At 42.2% G+C, this 20,642-nt stretch overlaps 1 protein-coding gene across 4 annotated transcripts in view; it reads right to left on the bottom strand.

Moving 5' to 3' along the window:
* Positions 1-20,642, bottom strand: part of SIK2 (salt inducible kinase 2) — a 127,949-nt gene that overhangs the window by 63,107 nt on the left and 44,200 nt on the right. The window lies entirely within an intron of this gene.

Genomic DNA, 20,642 nt, shown 5'->3' with positions numbered 1-20,642 from the left:
GTATATCAGCTTTGCTTCAAAGTTTAGCCACCTGAAGATACAGTCACCTGAAGAAGAAATTTCTAGGTATGTCTAAACTGTGCTGTAATACTACAATGTAGATCTTTCCTACGTTCCTACGTTCATGAAAGGGCTTTTTTCCAATCAATGTAATTAATCCATCTTTCCAAGAAGTAGTAGTTCGGTCAATGGAAGAAACACATACTAACTATAAACAATGATAGTACTGCTATCTCCACAGCTGCCAGAAGGGCAGAAGGAAAGAAAAACCAACACAGCATGTGCTGAAAACACTGGATATAATTGCTGCTTGCTATAATCAGTAGTCATTGGGAACTCAAAGACAACAGGGACTACTCCCCCATTTATTACCATTAGCACCCGCCACAAGTGGAGAGAGCAGAGAGCGAACCCTGCTTAACAGAGGATTGCAGAAGCATAAGGCACTGGTGCTTTGATCCAGAAAGTGGATCACCAGATGCAGCTGTATAGAGACTGCTCCACCCGAGAGCTCTCAAGATGCAAATAATTCCAAAGGGATTGGAGAAGTAGAAATATATCTCAGGGAGGTGGCCAACAACAAAGAGGAAATCATGGTGTAATATCCCAATGGCTAAATACCACAACTGGCTCCTCTTTCATTCTTCTGAACAGGATGATAAATAAGTCAAATGGATTTAGAGAAAGTTTGACTATTCTCTACTGTTTTCTGCTTGGATAAATCAAAGGAGACGATACAATCAATATAATCTCATATTTTTAAAGTAAGCGATAGTTTGGTTCCTAATATCACCATAGGCTGTGTGATAAACCTGACCCTTGTTTCCATTGCTACTCATCACAATGATAAATGATGGCTTATTAAGTTTCTATAATGAAATATAAAGTTTGCAAAGTGTGGAGGATGGTGGAGACAGTCGGTTTCCATTTGGTGGGATTCATGTGCTATGGCCGGAGAGGAAATTTAGCAGGGAAAAAAACACCACCACCACCACCACCACCAAAAGGCTTTTATATCCCGCAGGTTGCATAAGTCACTTAAAAGACACAGACCTCCCCCCACCATCATTGCTAAACATTTCCCTCTGGCAATATTTCAGGCATTTAGAATTTGTAAAACAAATCTAATTTACAAACCATAAATTATAGTTTAGTGGGTTATGAAGCGACATGGAATATCATGGAGTAACACAGCTGGTGAAAGACCATCACACACTTAAGACATATTCATGGCCAAATTCTGTTCTCAGTTACAAAACTTGTAAACCCACAGAAACTTCACCGATTTCAAGGGTATTTACTCTGGCCTTTCATCAGTGCCAGGGGTTTTTGATTTGGCCTTTAATGAGTACTCAACATCAAAACAAGGGAGGAAATGCAGTCTATTGATCTAGGAGAACTACGTTTGGGAAGTTATTGACGTACGGAACCACGTGGTAGCTCAGGAAATGGTCAGTTATTAGGAAGGCACTGCCAAATGGGGAGTGAACCAGCCAGTCAATATGGCAGGTAGGGAGAAATGTTCAGCATCAATGATTGTGCACTCATCAGTTCCATGGAAAGTCCATATTTTGTTCATGAAATCTGGATTACAGACCATCTGTAAAGCTTTCAGTAACAAAGTAAATGCCTTGAACATGTATAGAATCACACCCAACCATGACGCTGGGTTTCTTCAATTCACTCCTGCATCTCTAGTGGTGAAGGAGAATTCATTCATTTTAAAGCACCTATCTTTTAAGGACCTAAATGTTATTTTACATGTTTTTAAAAACAATTACATAAACCTAGCCAGCCATAGTGGTTGACACCAAATCCCTGCCCTTTAGCTAGGAACAATAAAACCAGATAAAACTCAAAAATCAGATAGACTATATAAGAACTTCTTACAGATTGCTCTCAAGTTTATTAGACACATTCTCTGGTGTTTCCATTCGGAGGAGTCAGTGACAGAATTGGAAGTCTCTACCCAAGAAAGTCCTGCCACAGGTTGAGTGGTGTTTCAACACTAGGAACCAAAAGCCAGAGCTTCCTAGCTGATCTTAAGAGCTGCTATAGAGAATAGGATGAAAGGCTAGTTTCTCCAATTTCCGTGAATACAGTGGAGGGCATAGGCCTGGTAATATTCAGCTTCAGCATATTTTAATTGTTATACTGAGTGCCTTCATCATTTCACATTGTGTGTTTGGGGAAGCTACTGCTTGCTGAATGTTTTCAAAATGTCATTGTGCTTTCAGAAAATTCCCTGCAGTAGGGCTATTTGAATCTGTTGTATCTTGCATCAGAACTTTGAGCTGCTTTGATTTGTTTAGGAAGGGAAAAGCCTTAACTTTGCTGTTTCATACTGTGAAGAGTTTGGAAGATAAAGTGTGATTGATTAGAAGTCCTTTACAAGCTTTAAGTCTGGTGATGAAGTGTTGAGTATTGAATAATTAAGAAGATTTAATTAGAGATTCCTTGTCCTGTTCTTGTTTCACCTTGCATGATAAATGGCATATTCCTGTCCGGGCTTGAGGTTCAAAGTTCATCTTATGGTTAGGGCCCTACCAAATTTACAGTCCATTTTGATCAATTCCATGGTCATCAGATTTTAAAATAATAAATGTCATGATTTCAGCTGTTTAAAACTGAAATTTTACAATGTTCTACTTGTAAAGGTCCTGACCCAAAAAACAGTTGGGAGGAGGGGTGTCGCAAGGTTATGTGGGGGGAGGGGTTTCAGTACTGGTACCCTTCGTTCTGAGTAGTTGCTGACAGTGGCACTGCCTTCAGAGCTGGACAGCTGGAAAGTGGCAGCTTCGGGCCAGGATTCCAGCTACGATGGCAGAACTACTGAGAGCTGCAACAAAGTAGTAAGGATGGCATGATATGCTATTGCTACCCTTACCTCTGCACTGCTGCCAGCAGAACTTGGTCCTCAGTTGGTAGCCACCACGTTCCAGATGCCAAGCTGTGAAGGCAGTAGCACAGAAATAAGGGTGGCATGTTGTGGCATTGCCAACCTTGATTCTGCATGGCCGCTGCTTGGCCAACAGCTGCCACTCTTTGGCTGCCCAGTTCTGAAGGCAGTGCAGAAATAGGGGGGCAATATTGCAATCTCCTTAAAATAGCCTTGCTGACACCTCTGCAACTCCCTTTTGGGTAGGGATCCTCAATTTGAGAAGCACTGTTACTCCTGTGAAAACTATCCAGTATAGGGTAAAAAACACACAAAAGGCCATTTTCCTGCTCCGTGACATGCTTTTCATGGCTGTGAATTTGATAGGGCCCTACTTATGGCCTTTACCAGAAGCCCACTGCCATTTTCATAGGTTTCACAGGTTCAATGCCAGCTAGTCCCTCCTAGGCCAAATCAAAACAAAATTCCACAGGGCAATCAGAATCCAGCATCAGCTGCCTGCAAATGCTGACTCATAGCTCAATTTGATCACATGCTTATGCCAACAAGCCAAGCATCATAACTGAAAAAGTCTGGCACCAGCAGGCTAGGAAAATGTATTTCATGGTTATCTCATCTACCATAGTACAATGAAAGCTGACACAAGCAACTCCCAAAGAACCAACAGTCTTCAGCTGAGGGTTAAGGGCAGCTTCAGTGGAAACCTCAGGAAATGGTCATTTAAAGATTGGAGTTTACATATTTACGATGCGCCGTTAAACAGGACTAAGTATTGCTTAGGTTGCCTGGATTTTCATAGTTAAAGCAGGAATAAAAGCCCTCCCTCACACATGGGCTACGTCTGGACCCCACACCTTTTTCGAAAGAAGCTTTTTCGAAAAAGAGCGTCTAGACTACCACCAGTACTTACGAAAAGGCAAGCCACTTTTTCCGAAAGAGAGCACCCAAGCAGTCTGGATGCTCTCTTTCGAAAAAGTACAGTTTCCATTATATAGCGCCTTTTTCCGAAAGAACACTTTCGAAAAAAGGCGTTATTCCTCGTAAAACAAGGTTTTCTGCAGTCAAAAAAACTGCCACGTTCTTTTGATTTACTTTCGAAAGAACACAGCAGTAGTCTAGATGCAGGGTTTTTTTTTTTTTTTTTTTATTAAAGGCCACTTTTTTCTAAAAAACCCTGTAGTCTAGACACACCCGTTGTGATGGATTGATTTCAGTCTTGAAGACTGACATGTTAAGTCTTTCAAGGCTCAAGTATTTCTTCACTGCATTGGATAGTCAAGGCACTAGCACCAAATGATTCTTCATCGGCTATTACAGTCTTCTCCCTGACCCCGCACAGCCCTATCTACCATATTTTCCGGCGTATAGGGCGACTGGGTGTATAAGACGACCCCCTATCTTTTTAATTAAAAGATAGGGTTTCATCTTATACCCCAGCGCCCCTCCGCCTCCTTTGCTCCCGGTGTCCCTGGTCTGCTGGAGATGGTCCCCAGCAGACCAGAGGCACCGGGAGCAAAGCCGCCAGGAGCGCCTGGGCTGCCCCCCCCCCCCTCCCGCCGGAGCCCCTCCGCGGCTTTGAAAGCCTCGGGGGAAGCCGGCGGAGGGGCTCCGGCGGGGGGGCAGCCCATGCGCGCCTGGGATGCCCCCCCGCCGGCTTCCCCCGAGGCTTTCAAAGCCGCGGAGGGGCTCCGGCGGGGGGGCAGCCCATGCGTGCCTGGGATGCCCCGCCGCCGGCTTCCCCCGAGGCTTTCAAAGCCGCGGAGGGGCTCCGGCGGGGGGGCAGCCCATGCGCGCCTGGGATGCCCCCCTGCCGGCTTCCCCCGAGGCTTTCAAAGCCGCGGAGGGGCTCCGGCGGGGGGGCAGCCCATGCGCGCCTGGGATGCCCCCCCGCCGGCTTCCCCCGAGGCTTTCAAAGCCGCAGAGGGGCTCCGGCGGGGGGGCAGCCCATGCGCGCCTGGGATGCCCCGCCACCGGCTTCCCCCGAGGCTTTCAAAGCCGCGGAGGGGCTCCGGCGGGGGGGCAGCCCATGCGCGCCTGGGATGCCCCGCCGCCGGCTTCCCCCGAGGCTTTCAAAGCCGCGGAGGGGCTCCGGCGGCGGGGCATCCGGCGTACAAGACGACCCCTGATTTTTGGGGGATGTTTTTTAACATCAGAGGTCGTCTTGTACACCGGAATATACGGTACTCCAGCATTTCTCAGAATGCTGCCTCAATTGGCTAATCTACCCCTCCAGCTCAGTTGACTCTCTGTGTAGAGAGAGGAGTTTGGTGGCTGTGTGGCCTAGCTTATTCTAATAAAAATGGACAAGGAGAGAAGAAGAGTCTCAAGAAAAAAACTGCTAAGTGCACATTTTAAAATTCTTCCTTTATGAAAAGAATCTTTTAGGAAGAAAAAGAAAGTTAAACTGAAATGACCAAGGAAGGGCTCGTGTTTTACTAAGGGATTTTAGTCCCTGTCTTTATTGCAATTTTAATTATGGAGCCACTTCCAATACCTTCTTATTGAAGATGGTCTTGTGGATCAGGATTAATCAGCACTACACCTGACATAACCATCTTTGTCTAAATTCAGTTAGCAGGTCAAATCTACTGCTTTAACATGCAAACAAATACGGATGATGTAATGGAGATTCTGAGCCCCGCTTCTGTGTTTGAAATAATCTGTCTGGAACATCTGATTAATGGTTTTACTTATGAATTTCAGTCAAAGCGCTTATGTAATTCTGATGGGTCAAACAGGATTGCCCTAGGGTAGGCACTGTAATGCCAAAAAGCAAATAGGTCTAGGGAGCCTCTGGGTAAACTGGGTCTTTTTACTGGATGTTAGACAACATCCAGTTTTAAAGGCAGCCCACGGGAAGACAATTAGGCTTATGCCTTTGGGTTGGGGCTGTGATGTATAAAGAAGGCCTGAAGGGTAGTTTATATGAAACCAAAATATTTTTTTGCCTGCTTATTTTTAACATTAGAAATTCATGTCTCATCTCTCCCACAAGACTCTAAGGTACATCTATCTACACAGTGGGAAGAGAATTTCCCAATGCCGGTAGATAAGACTTGTGCTAGCTAGGCTCAAGCTAGTAAGCTAAAAATAGCAATGTAGACACCCTGCAGCTCAGACTCTCAAGTCCACTCAACCCCCTAGCTCTGTGCTCAGGTTCCTAGCCCAAGTCTCATCCACAGCTGCAGTATCCACATCACTATTTTTAGGATGCTAGCTCATGCTATACTAGTGTATATCTATTCATGCTGGGAAGCACACGCTCTGCTGCAGTGTAGACATATCCATACTGTAAAATTCTGAGCTTTAAGTTCTCATTTAATAACAAAACTTTTAAATTAAAAAGATGGACTTTGTTAACAGTACATCCTCTTGGGCCCTTCAATTAAAGTGTGAGCCTTCCACAAAGCATGCTCTGGAAGCCTTAAAAAGGCACTTCTCTGAAATTAGTTGGGTTGCCAGATAGTTTAACAAAAAATACCAAACACCCCCACCACCAAAAAAACCCAACAAAACAAAACAAAAACACAGGGAAAAAAATTCTGTCAAAAAAAGGGCGGGGAGGGAAGAGACCAAAGTTGGTAAGCAAAAGTTGCACCACTCCCTCCAGTTTGGGACCACACACTAACCCCCAATACACCCACTCCTCCCCCTAAGCCAGACCCCCCAGTCTGCTCATCCCAATGCACTGACTCCTGCCTCAGAGACAGGCCCCCCCAGCGTCCCTCCATCCCAATGAACTCACCCCTGCATCTGAGCCAGGCCCCCCTAGCATCCTCCCATCCCAATGCACTCACCCCTGCCTCAGAACCAGGCCCCGCCCCAGCATTCCCCCATCTTAGTGCACTCTCCCTCCCACTGAGGCAGGTATCCCTAGCATTGGGAGCCTCCGCCCCAATCAAATTTCGCCCCTCCCCCCTGCAGAGCCAGGCACGGAGGAACAGTCTGACTTTTAAAGTGGCTGCTCCTGCCGCCTGACCTGGCTACTTAAGCTCTCATTGTAGAGGGAGGCATCACTTGGCCAGCTCCTGGTCTCTGTTGGTCACAGAGGTCTCTCCTGGCACATGCTCCCTCCTGCCCCCGCTTTGCTAGACTCTGCCATGCTCCTCACTCCCCCATCCCCGCCAGATGTGGCAGGGGAAAATTGTCGTCCCAGGAGAATTGGAAATATTGGACATTGCACATGTCTGGTATTTTCTGTTTTTGTTTTGTTTTTTTAACAGGACGGAGCCTGCAAATACCGGACTGTCTGGGTGAAAACCGGACACCTGGCAACCCGAGGCTGGCACTTCTCTCTCTTGGCACTTCTGTCTGGTTAATTCTAAGGTAAAAACAATCAAGGAAATAAACCTGTTCTAGAAATTAAAACTTTCAACATAGAGCAGTAAACAAAAGGTGCCGAAACTCAATTTAAATAAAAATCCTTTGTAGGTCTCCTATAAAAAGGAATTAAACTAGCAAGGTTCTCCTTTATTTCAGACTGGGGCTCCTTTTTGAATATTGGAATTTTTAATTAATTAATGTATTTATATTACAATCTCCCTTCTCCCAGAGAAGGAAGGTAAGGGAATTAGAGGTAGAGAATCTGAATCAATATTAGATAGCTATATAGAAATAAAAAGAAAAAAACTCTTCACCTATTTTTTGTATAGTATTACATATGCAATAATCAGCTGTACAAACCCTTCTGACTGCGGACTACATGTACAATGGGTGACTCAGGAGGGGAAGATAGTCTTGTGGCTAAAGCGTAAGACAGGGCGTGTCAGGAAGGCTGATTTGTTCCAGCTCACAAAGAATTTTGTTTGAGCTAGGGTAAATTGCTACTCTGTTATCTACCCTGAAGCAGCTGCAAATTTTGGGAGACTAAATTGAGATCCCCAAAGACTGATTTTCAGAGGTGCTGGGTAGCTGAAATCAAGCTACTAAGTGCTCCACATTTTTAAAGAAACGTACAAATGTTTACTAATTAAGTTTTACAGTGGTTCAGTGAGATATGTGCACTCTGGCGTAAGTTGCGATAAGCTCTTTTGTGAGAAAACAAGGGAAAGAGGGGTGCTCCCCCTCACTCTTACAGCAGCTTATCACAAAGTGGCCTTATAAATATCATTTCTCCTATTTTACAGATGTGGAGGCAGACACAGAGGTAGGGTTACATGCACATGACAACCTAGTAGTCAAGAGTTTTTGTCTCCCAAGCAGATGTACAATCTACAAGACTACAACTGCTTCCTCCACGAGCAGAAAAATTGTTCTGAAGGTCTGATTTACACTAGAAAATTAAGTCACTTTAACTATGTCACTTGAGGCCCTGAATGGCCTAATTAAACTGATCTATCCCTAAGTGTAGAGAGTGCTATATAGACTGAAGGTTTCTTCCACCAACCCAGACTGAGGAGCTGAATTACCTATTCCAACAAGACAACCCTTCCTGTTGGGCTAGGCAAGTGTCTAGCTGAAGTAGTGTAGCTGCAACAGTGTAGCTGTGCTGCAACAGCATTTTAAGTGTAGCCGTATCATATTATGGGATCTGACCATACCTCATCAAACTAAACCAAATTAGGCCTGGTCAATACCGAGATGGAAAAATCAAGGGAAACCCTAACGTTGTAGAAAGTGGTATGCTGGTGGTGTTGCTGGAGATGACATCTTTTAGGCAAGATGTAAAACAGCTTCTCACCATGCCTAGTCATTGAGGACCCTCTTGCATTTTTCAAATGCTCTAGGCCAGCACATTTGGAGAGTTGTGCTCTGTTTTCCTTAATACACGCACAGTTTAAAGCACATACAATTCCTTTGTATCACATTCTTATCTGAGCAATGAAAAAATGTGGACAGAAATTATTTATCACAAAGCCACGTCCAAACGGTGGTTATTTACTCAGTTTATTGTCTCAGTGTAATAACTGTTTAGTGCAGTCACCCTTCCATCAATTCTTTACACAGAAAATTAAACCCAGATAGCTTTCTCTCTCAGTGTAAACACGCGCCTCCTAAAATAACTTTGAAATTCTTTTAGCATAGAATATTTAGCGTACTTGATCATTTTACTATCTCACAGCTCTTTACAATAATAAATGTATTAGGAACTCTATACCTCCCTCTATCCAAACTGACACGATACCCGTTATGCTGTGAAACACAAGGTTGCATTAGAATGCCACATTTTTGTTATAAACAAACTCTGATTTTAAAGGGATTTATGAATAATCAGTCAGGAAGTGCCAAATTCAAGATTAAATTTTATGCAAGATTTTGACCCAACACATTTTAAAAAGGAGAAAAAATATTTTTGGCTGCTCCGGGACAATGACTATGGAAACAAAGGGAAAAGTCAAAGTAAACTAAAAGAAAAATTAATAGTATTGAAATATATTGATCTTCAAAAGTACTCACTAAGAACCTGATTAGAAGGTTGTCAAAATCAATGCGATTCTTTCAATTGACTTAAACGGGCTTTCAATCAGGCTTCAGGAGCCAAGGACATACTTTGTACATCTCTCCATCTGGATTTAATGAATCAACCGTGTACTCCTAATCATATTTTCCCTCAAACCACAATCCATTCTCTTGGGCTACGTCTACACTGCAAGGAGCGTTCACACCTCAAATCCGCTTTTGCACAAGTAAATTGGCAGTAAAACAGTAGAACAGAGGGCTTTTTCTGGTGTAGGTTAACCTCTTTCTACAAGGCATAACTCCTTTTTGTGCAAGAAACCCCTATGGGAAAAAGCACAGGTGCTCTGCGCAAGAGCACCCATGCACAACAGCATCCATGCAATGTGGACACGCTCTTGTGTAAAAGCACATCGTTTTTGCGATGCGCTTTGAGGTGTGGACATGGTCTTGCACGAGAAGTTTTTGCGCAAAAGGCTTCTTGTGCAAGAAGCCTACAGTGTAGATGTAGCCTTGGAGTCTTTTATAATAGGAATGCCATTACCCTGTTGGAGAAGCAACCAGTTCCATCTCCTTCTGGATCTGTTAGGCCCAGACAATGTACAGCTTCTGCACTGTAGACAAGATGGAAGAATATGCCCACTAGAGAACTCACTATCAGCTTGTAGTGGAATTGTTGGGAATGCAAGACCTACTTAAAATGAATAGGTACAGGCAGTCCCTGGGTTACGTGGATCCGACTTATGTCGGATCCCTACATACGAACGGGGCTTTTCTCGCCACGGAGGATGCGGGTGGCGGGACCGCTCAGATGCACCGCGGTCCCACCGCCTGCGTCCTCCACGGCGAGAAAAGCTGCTCCACGTCTCCCTGGTCTGCTGGGGGGGGCCAGCGGAGCAAAGCCGCGGAGGACACGGGCGGCAGGACCTAGTGCGCCCCCCCCCCCCCCCCCAGCAGACCAGGCTTTTCTCGCCACTGATCAGTTTCAACAGCGGCTGAATCTGGACGCCTGCGACAGAACAGCTGGGGCGCTGCCGGGTAGGTCCCCGCAGCGCCGCACCTCGGCGCTGCGTGGACCAACCCGGCAGCACCCCAGCTGCTCTGCCCCAGGCGTCCAGATTCAGCCGCTGTTGAAACTGATCAGCGGCTGATTCCAGGAAGCCCGAGGCAGAGCAGCTCTGCCTCGGGCTTCCTGTAGTCAGCCGCTGGTCAGTTTCAACAGCAGCTGAATCTGGACGCCAGTTCCGACTTACATACAAATTCAACTTAAGAACAAACCTACAGTCCCTATCTTGTACGTAACCCGGCGACTGCCTGTATTTGAGTATATTAAAAAGAGGGCTTCAGAAAGAGGAACATGAAATATAAAGCTCCTCTGTGATCATAGGGTATTTAAATGTATGAATCAGAGAAGTCAGAATGATGTACAGCCTGGAGTGCTTCCAAAGCTTGTGTTATCTAGTGGACTGAGTTAAGTGGCAGCTAGGAACTCAGATGCACAAGGACAGGACAGTAAAGTTTTGGCTTTGCCATTGGCTAGAGAAACAAGGTCCTCATCCCACAAGGACTGACAATTATTTTTATCCCAGATCACTGAAATTTTTATTTCACCTGCTGCTGCTGTTGCTCTTGCTACTACCTTACAAGCAAGTGCTGTGGGAACCTGCAGTTCTTTACTCTCCAGGCAGAGGTAGGCTAGAGATCTCAATTAGACAGCACTGACATTAACACCACCCAAAAATATTCATATAAAACATGCTGGACCTGATCTGCAAAAAGAGATCAGAAGTCATACATGGAGTCTCTAACCTTCCTCTCTAAGCCACAGTTCATTCGTTAGGTTTAATTTAGTGAAGTGCAGGAACAAACAAAAGCCTGGCTATTAAGGTTTGTGATTTCATCATATCTGTATGCTGAACATGATCACAATCATAAAATGACTTCAGTAAATCACATGATATCAAGGCAGTCAGGTTTCAAACATTCAACACAACTCTCTTAACCCTTTAATAAGATGAATTCACTTAATCAATAGAAAAGATCTACACTTCACTGAAAATCCCTCAGTTCTATCACAAAGCCTGGATCAATTGACTGGGAATTCACCAGGTTTGGACTTCGGGCCTAAAAATAGCACTGTGGAGGTTAGGGCTCTGTGGCCAACCTTCATCACCAGGGTTCAGAACCTGCAGTCTAACCCAACCCTGAATGACTACTCTGCAATTTTTAGCCCTGCAACCTGAGCCCTACAAACCCAAGCCAGCTGACCAGGGCAAGCTGCAGCCATGCCACCAGTTATTACAATGCTTAGAGGCTGTAACAAAGAAGTTAAATCTAAAATGTTGTCATCTGTTCTTACAGCTCTGGCCTACTGGGATTTTGTTTATGATTCCAGCACAAATCCTTAAGCTAGCATTAAAGATATATTTGCCCTTTGCATCCCAATTTGTCTTTTTTTTTTAAACGTACGGTAGAAACCAGTTTGCTCGTTTGTATTGATGGATATTTCCTTCAATCACCAATGAGTGCAAAGTATCATAGCTTATCATTGTGGTTAAAACTCTCAGTGTTTGTAGAGATTTGGGTGTGATAAGTAATTTTCAAATAGGATTGGTCAGGATTTGAGTGATACCAGCATCTGGGCCAAGGTGACCATTTCAGGACAGCTGAAACTCAGCACAGACATTTTTCTGCAACAATTGGAACCTGCTGTACAGAGATTTGGATGGACTGTCTGGAAGATAATAATTTAAGTTGTGGCTTCTCTCCAGGACAAACCAATGACTTAGTAGGAATACTGTAAAATACAGGGTCTAAACACTGTAGTTTGTTGACACACACTGGGTAAAACAAACAGAACTGTCAAGTTGCCAGGTCTAGGACAGCAAGTCAGTTCCATCTTCACAGCTGGCAATTCCCTCACACTGTATTTAAAATTTCTCATTCTACAAATCTTCATGGCAGGGATTGTGGCTTTCTAAAGGGTTTGTTTCAACTTACCTGAAGATCAATGCTATGCAAATTGATCTCCTGGGGTTTGGCACCCCTGCTGACTCCAATGGGTCCGGAGGAGCAAGGGAAGTTGATGGGAAAGTGGGGATGCTGTGTCAATTTGACCTATGCTGTCTCAGGTTGACTTTATCCCCCCAGTATAGACATGGCCTCAGAGTTTGCTGTAAAGGCTGTAGCTTTTCCCATTTGAATAATAATTAGTACCACCATTACAAAACTAGTAACATGTATAAAAAAACCTTCTAGATTAACTTGTCTTCTAGTACCAGGGCCAACTCTCTTCCTCTAATGACATTTTAATATGGTGCATATATTTTATTGTATAAACGAATACTCAGCATGTTAGCCAGTCACAGTATATTTCTATAGCCATCCGGAAAGACAACTGCCAAGTTTAAGATACAAAGTCTTCATACAGTGCAAGTTTTCTAGTATGGATTATTGTTTCCACAGCATTTGGAATAGCTCAGGTTTACAAAGTTCCTTTAAGACAGCCAGGGACTCTGTCCACATTAAAAGCGGTGAGGAGTCCTGTGGCACCTTATAGACTAACTGAAGTGTTGGAGCATAAGCTTTCGTGGGCAAAGACCCACTTCGTCAGATGCATGACAGCCTCTAAGCATTGCAGATGCGCGAAGTGGGTCTTTGCCCACGAAAACTTATGCTCCAACACTTCAGTTAGTCTATAAGGTGCCACAGGACTCCTCGCCGCTTTTGCAAGATTCAGACTAACACGGCTACCCCTCTGATGCCTGTCCACATTAAGGATGTTAAATATTAAGTAAATGACTAATCATGTACTCGATACAATTTGTATTGAGTACATGATTAGTTGATAAGGGGCTGCTGTGGCTCTGCAGTTTAAATGTAGTAGGAGCTGGGCGTGCAGGCAGGCCGCTCTAGCTCTGCCTTTTAAATGTAGTAAGAGCCGCCACTGAACTTCTGCCTCCCCTGCCCTCCTGACTCCACACCATGGAGATGACGCTGGGGAGAACTGGCTTCTGATATAGAAGTAGCAAGGGAGAGAGGGAAATGCGAGTAGTTGACTCCACTAAATGCGAGTAGTTGACTCGACTACCCGATAAGCCTAGACTTATCAGGTAGTCGACTATTTGACTACTTTTTTACATCCCTAGTCCACATACAATATTCTTACAAGGAAGCTTAACCTAGACTGTTTCATTGCAGAGCTTGAAAAGAACAAAGAAAGATTTATAATACTTAATGGAAGACAGTCGCATTTTTTTGAATGCCTCACTGGGCTCTCTGGAAAATAGATTTACTGAAACCAGGTGCTCTACAAATTAGGGGAACAAACAGACCTTGCTCACAACCATCAGTCTAACATTAAATATAAGGAAGAGGGAATTACTCTGTGTCCCAAACAATTCAATAGAAAAGGTCAGAGATCGTAACAGAGCAAAAGGCTGAAGGGTTTTTCTAGATAGAATCAAAGAATACTAGAATAGGAAGGGGCTTTGAGAGACTATCAAGTCCAGTTTTCAGCCCTTACAGCAGGACCAAGCAACATCATTAGAACATCCCTGACAGATATCTGTGTAACCTGCTCCTAAATATCTACAATGACAGAGATTCCACAACCCCTGTAGGCAATTTATTCTAGTGCTTAACTACCCTGACAGTTGGGAAGATTTTCCTAACTTAAAATTTCTCCCCTGGAGCAATTTAAGCCCATTGTCCTATCATCAGAAGTTAAGGAGAATGATTTTTCTCTCTTCTCCTTGCAGCACCCCTTTAAGCACTTGAAAGCTGAAATCATGTCCCCCCTCAGTCTTCTCTTTTCCAGACTAAACAAACGCAGTTCTTTCAGTCGTTTATCATAGACTAAGTTTTCTAGACCTTGAATAATTTTTGTTGCTCTTCTCTGGACCTCCTCTAATTTCTCCACATCTTTTTCTGAAATGCGGTGCCCAGAACTGGACACAGCACTCCAACTAACGCCTAATCAGCACAGAGTATAGGGGAAGAATTTTTTCTCATATCTTGCTCACAACACTTTTAATGCATCCCAGAATTGATTGATTGATTGTTTTTGCAACAGTGTTACACTATTGACTCATATTTAGCTTGTGGCTATGACCCCTAGATCTCTTTCTGCGGTACTCCTTCCTAGACAGTCACTTCCCATTTTGTATGTGTGAAACTGATTGTTCCTCCCTACGCAGAGTATTTGGTATTTGACCTTATTGGAATGTCATCCTATTCCTCAGACCATTTCTCCAGTTTGTCCAGATGATTTTGAATTATGACCTTATCCTCCAAAGCACTTACAATCCCTCCCTGCTTGGTATCATGTGCAAACTTTATAAGCATACTCTCTATGCCATTATCTAAATAGCTGATGAAAATATTGAACAGAACCAGTCCCAAAACTGACCCCTGCAGAACCCCACTAGTTATGCCCTTCCAACATGACCGTGAACCATTGATAACTACTCTGCAAGAGTAGTTATCCAACCAGTTATGCACCCATCTTATAGTAACCTCATTTACATTGTATTTCCCTAGTTTATTGATAAGAAGGTTATGTGAGACTGTATCAAATATTCTTCCAAAGTCTTGGTACAAGCTACCCCTGACTTGCGACACGATCGGTTATTGGGATAATGTCGCAAGTTGGGGGCGTCGTAAATGCAGGACCGAGGATGTAAGTCAGGGGATTTCGGCACCTTCTGCACTTACAGAAAAGGTTGTAAGTGCGGGGGGAGGTCATAAATCGGGCCGTCATAAAGTGGGGGCCTCCTGTATACCACATCTACTGCTTCCCCCTTATCCACATGACTTTTTATCCTATCAAAGAAAGCTACCAGGTTAGTTTGACATGATTTGTTCTTGACAAATCCATGCTGACTCTTACTTATCACCTTATTATCATCTTCCAGATGTTTGCAGACGGATTCTTTATCTGCTCCATTATCTTTCCTGGCACAGAAGTTAATCTGACTAGTCTATAGTTTCCTGGGTTGACCTTATTTCCCTTTTTATAGATGGACACTATATTTGCCCTTTTCCAGTCTTCTGGAATGTCTCCCATCTTCTATGACTTTTAAAGATGATAGCTAATGGCTCAGGTACTTCCTCAATCAGCTCCTTGAGTATTCTAGGATGGATTTCATCAGGCAATGGCTACCTGAAGACATCTAACTTTTCTAAATAAGTTTTAAGTTGCTCTTTTCCTATTTTAACTTCTTAACCTACCTAACTTTCACTGGCATTCACTATGTTAGGCATCCAATTGTCACCAATCTTCTTTGTGAAAACCAACACAAAAAGAAGTTAAGCACCTCTGCCATTTCCACATTTTCTATGATTGTTTTTGCCTCTTCATTGACCTATGGGCCTACCTGTCCTTGGTCTTCCTCTTGCTTCTATTATATTTGCAGAATGTTTTCTTGTTATCCTTTATGTCTCTAGCTAAATTGAACTTGTTTAGTTGAAGTCCCCCATCACCACCATATTCTGTGCTATGGATGATTTTATTAGTTCTTTTCTTCCTGGTTAGGTGGTCTGTAATAGTCCTCTACCATGACATCACCCTAAGTTTTTACCCCTTTAACCTTACCCAGAGCCTTTTCACAAGTCTGTCTCCTATCTCAACCCCAGTCCAAGTATATACATTTTGATATATAAGGCAACACCTCCTCCCTTTTTTCCCTGCCTATCCTTTCCGAGCAAGACAGGATAAGAATACTAACCATAACCCTTATTCATTTTCTGCCTTATGTTAATATGGAACAGGAATGACTTAAGAATTCCGGGGACATTTCTATGATTCTAGATTCTATGATTTTTTCCTCCAACTAAATCGGCAGAATGCCTATTTATGCCCAGATTAGAAGACTGTGAACAAAGATTTACTTGATAAGGAGTAAGATTCACTGTGATATATGGCATGGCTCTGATATGAACACATCTTTCATCTCTGCTCCATACAAAAGACTGGCTATGACTAAGTGCTAAGAAGCCACAGAAGTTTCTAGAGCCTAAGAAATACTATTATAGTGACGTGAGCAGAAGCTAGCTATTTAAGTTAATTTGTTAATTTTAAAATACATGATCAAAAGTTTACCATTAGTCAAAGACTTCCCTCTGAGTTTAGCAATCCATTGTACACCTATTTCAGGTCAAAACACTGAAGTCTTTTTCATGTATTTTAAGAAGCTCCAATTTTGGATTAAAAGGTCAGAATAATGAATGTATAGTAGGAACAAACTCATCACCTTTGACTTGATTCTTTACAGCTTACTTATATTCTCCATTCTTTGAAATATTCTAGGTGACTCAATGTCTGCTCTCTCAGTCTATACAAGAAGCTGCTCAAAGGCTTTAATATCTACAAACTAATTTTTACTCATCTGCAGGCTAATGGGATCTTACATGATAGGTTTTCTTGATCTCAGCAAAGCTCAATTCCAGGACAATACAACTTTACCTGGGTTTCCCAAGCGAGTAGCACAGAATTTAGGTCAGTGTGATTTAGCAGTGCATAAATTACTAGGGTTTTTTTCCCCCTAATAATCGAAAACAGGAGTGTTCAGGAAAATAAAGGTTACTGGGCTATTGATGTCATACTCTCCTTCTATTTGCATACTCACAACACAATAATATTTCATTGTTCATCTTTTATAAATTGAGTTTCTGCTTCTGGATTTTACTCCTTCCTTTGGGGGAAATATTGTCCACAATATTTGTCCAAATATTAGTCTCTGTCCAAATTCAGTAAGATGTTACTTAATAAAAAGTGCAGATACTTGGCCATGTCACAGGGGCATTTTAGAGCCAAACAGTCACTTTATATGAACACTGGCTGCACCCATGCAGTGGGTATTTTTTGGATTGTTTTTGTTTTTGCAGGAGTACAGATGAGTGGTGTTGGGTCAACAGCCAATGGGGACAGAATAATCTATTTTTAACATAGACAACCATAGTATAAATAAGGTAACAGAGGGCATGCCACTGTACTTTTAACTAAAACCTGGCGAGAGGGGGGAAATCCCCTTCTATGGGCAAAATGACAATGGGATCACCTGTCTTTCAGACTATGTCTACACAGCAGAATTCTTCTGGCACAACTCTGTTGGTCAGAGATGTAAAAAGATGTGTTCTCACATGAAATAACTTTACCAGCAGAAGCCCCTGCTATAGACTCAAAAAACTGTGCTTTTACTGGTATATCTTGTTTTGCTTGTGCGGGTGTTTTTAGTACAACTGTACAAAACAACCTTGCCAGTACAGCTGCATCCATACTTGGGGAACTCTACCAGTACAGGAATATTTTTATGGGAATATTGGTAAATCTCGCCTAGTGTGGATAAGCCTTAGGCACAGGGCTGACAAGTAGTGTTTGTGTAATGTATAGAAATACCTCGCTCCCTCATACATAAATGCTCTTTAGTTAGGAACATCAAAGGAGACTAAGGAAGCATGGTACCTAACTCCTAATTCACCTACCAGTTATAGGCACCTTTGAAAATCCCAGCCCTTAGGAATATTTCAAGAGGTATTTTTCTTTGGCATTTCTTAATTTATTATAAAGGGTTACAAGACAAGGAGCTACTCCAGCATAAGAGACAGGTAGAATGTTGGGGGTTTTAATGCACTTCATTCACTGATATGTTCAAATAAATTAACAACATGATACAGTAACTATAATGCTGTTGATACTTGTTTGAGAAAAAAGCCCTATCCAAAAATCTAGCTGCTGACAGAGTTTCCAAGGTCAAGTATGAAAATCTGTTCTCCTAAACCTCAGCCAAAAGCATCACGTTCCAGTGAATCTTCATGCTGTAAGATTTATATGTCAACTAGACATAAATCAGAGAATTAGCTAGTCTCAATATCCTAGGATATTTGGTCACATTTGAGGCCTCCAAACTATGCTATGAATCTTTCTAGTACTGGGGAATACCATCCTGAGATAGACCACAATGATCAAGACGGTTTGAGCTACATTAGCAGCAGTGCAACCAACCATAAAAGAATGACCTCAAACATTCCTCAATCCCATGCCTGGTCAACAGCTAGCTTACTTTTAGGCTGAATAAATCAACTCATATTTCAAGAGTCTAAATTCTTTTGAAATATAAAACAATTGATCATTGATTAACAGAAATCGTGTATTTGGGTTGTTATTACTAGTCCAAGCAGCCAGCACCTAGGCTTATATCAGATGAGGTGGAGTGTATCAATCCCTATAAAAATGAACAGTTGATGGAAAAATATCTGTATTCCTAGACATTTCAGGTTTTAGGCACAGGATTCTGTGGAGGGTAAGGAAGAGACAGCTGTAAAAATACCTCAAATATGCAGCAGAAGTGGTTGCTGAAAACCCACTTTGTAGGTCTGTAACACATTAAACATATTTGAAGCCTTTTCCTTACTCATAAATCATTTTTAAGACTCTCTTAGGTCTGTTTATCTCTTACCAGCTTATAAAATTTACCACCACTTAAACGGACTAGATTTTGCTCTGGAAGGAATTCCTCCAGCAGTGACCATAACTGGCAGAAGCTGTGTTTGCAACTGCTGCTAAATGTGCAAAGTTTTGACTGCCTATAAGGAGGAGTTGGGAGACTTACTTTAGACCAGAGATAAGATCAGACCATTCTCTTCATGAATTAAAGTATAATGCTGTGCAGCACTGTTTTGGCTGAATTCCCAAGCGTCTCGATGAGATGCACCCGATGGATATTCATGCTGAGAACTTGCAATATTGAAAAAAATGAACAAGACAATGCTTACCACCTGCTGACAAGTTAAAAAAGGCATTTTCAGTACCATTTATACTACCTCATCCAAGACTTAGAACTGAAGGATCTTCAATAAAATCTGATTTGTAAAACAAAGTCGTCAAAAGTTATTTTGGTTACTAATTCTGCAGTTCAAAGTTTTAAAGGAATCTGTTCTCATTTGAAAGACCCAACTAATCGCTGTTCAGATCTTTTGATTTGACTGCACCTAATCAAAAAAGACAAGTCATAAAAAACAGAACTCCAAAAGGATGATGTTTATTTTGGCCAAGGTAGTGGTCACGGCTAAATGCAAGACACGATGGATACTAAGCCCCAAAAGAGCACTCCACTATCAGCTATCGTGTATAACCTAAGAGCATGAAAAAAAGCAAGATGTGTCATATACTGTTAGGCTAAAAGAAGGAAGTTGAATCAAGCCACTAAAGCATTTGATAGAAAGAAGGAAAAGCTTTCACCTGAAAAATCTGATTTCATTCTCTCTGATGATTTTTGCATACGCAGCCTTGTTTTTTTTCCCCTTTTTGTTCTTACATAAGAGTTCTTCTAGACACATGACATCCTGGCACTGACACCTGCGGTCTAATGATAAAGATTTAAAGGTGAAAAGAGAATACACGCCAGAAAACTGGAATAGACTTTAAGTCTTAGTGAGTTCAGTCTCAGTCAAAGCAGAAACTGCGAAGCAAATGAGATGGTAAAATCATTCGGCCTCTGCCTCCTCTATTCTCAAATCATCAAGGTTCTCAACATCGCAGCAAAAATTTATACTAACTGCTTCTGGGTAAAATTTTTCTTGTTGATGTTGTCAAATGACAAAAGTTCTGCTTCCAGGAAGCTGCCCTCCCCCAACAGCTTTGTTATGACTGAAAGAAAACAAAGATTGCAAATGCCTAGGTGTTGAACATAAAAGGCTTGAAGTGAACAACAAAACAGAAAATATCTACGACAACAGTTCAACCAATGAGCCATAGTCAGCAAAGAACTTTCTATATCTGAACTTAGTTTTAACATATTTTCTTCACCCTTGATCTGATTTCTCTTGTACTTCTTAGTGATCTTAAACACTACTGTCATCTTTCTCTCTTTGTTCCTTTAATTATTAATCTGTTCTGAGATAGTGCCTGGGAGTCACAGTTATAGGCCAAGACCCCATGATGCTAAACAAACACAGAATAAAGTTTTTGGCACTAGGTTGTTCTGTTTTTTTTGTCTTTAGTAAACAATGAACCTTTCCCTTCCATAGCAACTTATCAGTATAGTGGATTTTCCTTTTTCTGGCAACCTGCAGAACTAACAGCAGGGAACCTTTTTCTCCCTTTGAAATCTCAACATGTTTTTATGATTAGCTGCTTTCCTTCTCAAAGTCATGAAAACCACAAAAACATTCAGAGTAAGAGAAATAACATTTCCATATAGAAATTCCAATCAACATTGAAAAATCCCTGGATAACACCTAGCAAAAAAGTTGAGCTCAAGGGAAAAAACACCTCTATAAACAATATTAAATCTTCAATAACATTGTTATTAATGTTAATCAATATTGTATCCAAAGACATAGTTCT

Source organism: Pelodiscus sinensis, chromosome 26, assembly GCF_049634645.1.
Source record: "Pelodiscus sinensis isolate JC-2024 chromosome 26, ASM4963464v1, whole genome shotgun sequence".
Classification (NCBI taxonomy): domain Eukaryota; kingdom Metazoa; phylum Chordata; order Testudines; family Trionychidae; genus Pelodiscus; species Pelodiscus sinensis.
The sequence above is the reverse complement of the archived record's forward strand: the minus strand, read 5'-3'. Positions and strand labels throughout refer to the sequence as shown.